The sequence below is a fragment of the Nicotiana attenuata genome, unplaced genomic scaffold (assembly GCF_001879085.1).
Source record: "Nicotiana attenuata strain UT unplaced genomic scaffold, NIATTr2, whole genome shotgun sequence".
NCBI lineage: Eukaryota > Viridiplantae > Streptophyta > Magnoliopsida > Solanales > Solanaceae > Nicotiana > Nicotiana attenuata.
The window spans coordinates 183,060-188,199 of NW_017671200.1; the positions used below are offsets into that span (position 1 = coordinate 183,060).

General features: G+C 33.7%; 1 long non-coding RNA gene across 1 annotated transcript; it reads left to right on the plus strand.

The window, feature by feature from the left end:
• Positions 1-2,844: 2,844 nt before the first annotated feature.
• Positions 2,845-4,500, plus strand: LOC109206639. Its single transcript, XR_002064892.1, has 2 exons — positions 2,845-3,138; positions 4,077-4,500. It is a non-coding gene; the product is annotated as an uncharacterized LOC109206639 (long non-coding RNA).
• Positions 4,501-5,140: the final 640 nt, after the last annotated feature.

The following is a 5,140-nucleotide window of genomic DNA, read 5'->3' on the forward strand; positions in this document are numbered from 1 at the left end:
TTGTTGTAGAATCAATTATTTGACGTGTATAAATTGGATTGGAGTCTACGTATTGGCTCGAGAAGTTTGAGGTGAGTAGATATAACCCTTTACCAAAGTGGTTTAACTCACAAAAGTATGCATACAAGGTGTTTGATGAATTGGCTAAAAGAGTGAATATGTGCTTAATCGAAGTGAGTGCGTTCCTATTAGCTTAGAATTGTTTTTTTGTTAAAGTTAGATGAATTATTTTGATATATGTGCATAAATTTTTAGATTTTTTGTGTTATTCTTATATGCCATTTTCATGTTGAAAATTCATGAAAAAGCACGAATATTTAGAAATAGTTTTGAATGTTTATTTCATTCTTATTCCATACCTTACATTAAAATTTTTTAGAATAAGTATGTTCGAAAGATTTAGACTTGAAAAGTCACAAGAAGGAGTTTTAAAAAGAAAAGATTTTTGGGAGTATCCTTTATTCTGAGAAGGGGTCATCGTCCAGGCCGAGGGTCCTGACCAAGGCGTTAACTTCCTGAAACTACTTGTGCCAAAGTAGGGAGCACACGAGCCGAGGGTCTCATTGCTGAGAAATTACTTAGCCATGCTAAGGTATGATACATGAGCGCTGAGAACCATGAAGCGAGTGGCACCTCGTGGATTGGGCCTATTCGATTAGGTTGGGATCGAACCCGTGCCGATCATACGGTGACTGAGACAGAATTAAGTCAGGATAGTTGGAACTCCCAAAGTATAAAGCGAAGTATTTTTTTTTTAAGAAAGAAAAAGAAAAGAATTTCTTTTAGAATATTCATAAACTGCTGTTATGCAGTTATTTAGAATTATTCTTATAAGCTTTATGTTTTACATGCATTTAGAACCTTTTCTCATAATGTATATGTTATTAAAGTTTCGTCCCATGTTATTGAGACTCACTGAGTACAATGGATGGTACTGACGTTCTCTTTTGGGAACATACGTTGGTCTGCGGTACAACGTAGGAACCGGATTTGCAGGCAAGCAGGCTACGAGTTAGGACTTCCTTCGCTTCCAGTGCTATTGGTGAGCTCCGCTTTTATTCGTGGAGTATTCCTTAGAGTCATCTTTATTTAGTTATTTCTTTGTTACTTAGAGAACTGACCTGGAAATCTCATGTCCTGAGCAGTGCGTCAGTTTATCAGTAGAGGCTTCATAGACATAGTCATTGGGTTGAGATTCAGATGTTATTTTATAATAACTTAGCAGTAATTCAGTAGTTACTACGAACAAAGTTTTGGAGTTGATTTATTTAAATATTTGAATTAATCAAAAGTATTTGGTTAGAGTATTGCTTTGTTGCATATAAAGTTTGGAGTTATAATAGGTTTGATAAGCAGAGATGGTTCACTCGGTCATGTTTAGTGATCGAGTGCCGGTTTCGGCTTGTTCAAAAAATGGATCGTGACATTGATGAATCCGAAAAGGAATATTGTGATTATGAGAAATTAAAATTAAAACTTTGAATTATCTTTAATTTATTTTCTCAAAATAAAAGACATGATCCAATTCGGATCTTTACGCCAGTTCAACTGTAATTTTTGTTTTGTAGTATTGTTTTCTATATTCTTATATTGATTTTCAATTGCTTTGTTCTAACTCACTTTTTTAGAAAATTGGAAGTTTCAGAAGGCACTTTTTTTTATTTAGTATTTTATCAACAGTTTTTTCTTACCTCTTAGGTATACAAAATTTATTGAATTCAAATTTAATAAAATAATTTAGACTATGTGTTAAATATGTTAGGCCAACTGAATATTATGTGCTAATATAATTCGATTAATTATATAAGTCCAAATATATATGGGTTAAATAAATGAGTTCACATCTATTAGGCTAACCCGTTTAATTGGGCTACAAGTGATGAACTCACTTCATTAAGAACAAGATGTCATCTTCCTGGAGGTCCAGTTTGGTGTCGCGTATCAAATGACGTGGCACACCAAATCAAATAAAATAGTTAATAGGATCGTGTCACCTGTCAAAATGACAAGGCATGGCAAGTCAAATTCAAAAGTCAATGAAACTTTGTCATGTGTGCAAGTGACATGTTTTGGCCGATCAAATGCGACCTTGTCACACTTCAACTTGATTGGTCGGAAGGAGTATGTTCTTGTGATAACTCTTCCCTCCCACAACTATAAATAGGGTATTCATAACTCAGAAAAGACACTAGAAGTTATAACAAGAAGTAAGAAAAAACTCGTGGATCAAGAACAAAGAACACATCAAAATTCAAGGAGTCAAAGTTCGTATCAAAGTTCGTGCTAGTTGATTTCAAGATCATCGTTCATCGCAACAAATATAGACTCAAAATCAAGCTCAAAAACGCTTGAATTTATGTATTGTTGAAAAGAAGAATCAGAGAAATTATAGAGATTGTAACACTCAAATTATTTGAAATCAAATACTACGATTGTTGCAATATTTTTTGGTCTCGATTATTTTCTTGACGCAAATTTATTATCTATACAAACCGTTATAAATTTAATAGGGTATAATATTGAATAAATTTAATTAGGTATAATATATGTATGGCTAATACAGGTGACACGATATCGATCCTATTAACTTTGAATACCAAAAATATTGAACAGGAATATTTAAAACGGTACCAAACTGACCGTTGGCTAATACCCTTCTAACTCGCTGGATTTTAGGCAATATATTTGGTTTTGCGACAAAAAAGAAGAACCAGAAGTTTGTGTATCCAAATTGAGATTTTCTTTTTAACTGCAGAAAAATAGTAAAAGCTTAAAATAGTATAAAAGATTTAAGACCTCCTACTTAACTATAATTTATTAATATATAGCAGTCATGGAATGGTTTAATCATTCAATAAAACAAGAAAGAAAGAAAGAAAAAATTCTTTGTTATCCTCCTTTGAAGAATCTCTCTTTCTCTCTTCATTTTCAAGATTCATTTCCAAAACCCATTAAACAGAAAAACATCATTAAAATCTTGGTTTAATCATCCAACAAAACAGAAAAAAATTCTTAGTTAATCATTGTTTGGAATTTTTTTTCTCTCTCCATTTTCAAGATTCCTTTAACCCCAATTCACAGCCAAAAACATCATTAAAACCTTGCACCATTCTCTCCATTGCAGCCAAGAAATATAAGGTATATTTTCTCTTTTATCATTCATCCATGCAATAAATTTCCTTTCACAACATTCAATAGTCTATGAAGATTTTACTGCATATTGATTTACCTTCCTCTTACAAGAGGAATTGATCACAATAGACAAGAACTAATAACCCCTTCCTTAACCCCATATTATATGAAATTACATCAACATCATTTTTTAAAGTAAACTTGTGCAACTTTCATTCAAAATTGAAGAATTTTAGATTTGTTTATTTGAATTTCCTAAGAAAGGGGAGCCTTAGTGTAACAATAAGAGTTGTCGTCATATGACAAAAGGATCATAGTTCAAGCTGCGAAAATATAACTTTCTTGTAGAAATGTAAGGTAAGACTCTATATGATCCGGTCCTTCAGGCTTCGCCTCAAATTGTTTCAATGACGCTTAAGGGTGAAGAATAAACATCTTCTATTCTATATTTAACTTTCACGTAGTTGCTTAGTACAAAAGAAAAGGATACTGGTTCATGCAATACAGGTAGATTCCTCTAACCTAAGAAATGGAGTGGGATACTTAACCGAATGATAGATAAAGTATGGGACGCTAGAAAATTAGCTTTGGAAATTGAATTAGTCCTATGACACCCCTAGTATTATGAATAAGCATTCCAACAAACAGAAAGACTTGTACGCATCAGGTTCATAGAAGCTGGCCTTCTTTTGAATAGTTTGGTTAGGTTAATGCATGGCAGCCTCTTGTAGAAATGCAGGGTAGGGCTGCATACAACAGACTCTTATAGTCCATTTTTTTCGGATCCCGCGCATAGCGGAAACTTAGTGCACCAGGCTGCCCTTTAATGTATGACATGTACAATCCTCAATGATTTGATATTAAAAACAAGGAATAACAACATTTATTTGTGCAAATGAATTCAATTTTCTTTTTCTCCTAAAATATTCTTCTTTTATATTTAGATATTTCAGGAGGACAACTGGCAAAGAGAAACAACCCAGAAAGAAAGAAAAAACACATCATGAAAGAAGCTAAAATGGGAGCAATTATCACCTCAACAACAACAATCATGGCAATGTTGTTGTTCATGATCAATGCCTCAAATGTTGCAGCAGGATTTCCATTGATAAAGACTGTTGTGGTAACAAACAACCACAGTAATTACCTAAGCATCCGATGTTTCTCCTTCGACGACGACGGCCAAGTTAGGCATCTGAATAAAATGGGCAGTTTCAACATTAGTGTCAAAATCAGGAAATTCTTCCCTTCTTCCACCATGTACAATTGCTCCACAAACATGGGAACTTTCGTCGCGTTTCGATTCGACTACGAGTGTGTTAGTTATTCAACCCCTTGTGAATGGATGTTTGATGAGGACTACACATATCTCTATAATCCCAAGGATGAAGAGTGGGCTATTCATGAATATAATCCGAATTATGAATCTCTTAAAAGAGGAGGAGTCATCAAAGGATATTATGTTAATTAAAATTGTACCTACAGAAATAGACGAGCGTAGATGAAACTACATAGATAGTGAAGATTCAGATAGTGGAATCCAACTTGCTTCGACCATCAGAAAACTTCACAAAATCCATGACTAAAGAATGTACCTAGAGAATATCTTATAGGATAGGAAAAAAATAGTGTTGGTAATGACATGCATGTGAGACAAGTGTAAAATATTTAGGTGTAAGATTTTAGAGAAGTAGTTGAAGCTGAGATCCCTTTCACGGTGTCATCCCGTGATAGGAAATTCAACATGGGACACTGTAAAGCTTCGTGAACAGCTTCGCTTCCTCCTCGATGACTACTCGAGTGGGCAACTTGGTAATTAAGCGAGTTTAAGTTCTATGTACTAATACTGTTATAAAAATATTTATACAATCGAGTGACTTATAAAGTAATTACAAGTAAATCCCTATCTTAAACATTAATTGGTAAACTAAACGGTATAACATGTTGGCACTAAACGGTTAGTGTTTAACAAAAACGGATGGATATATGATCTCTCCATCCTTAACCA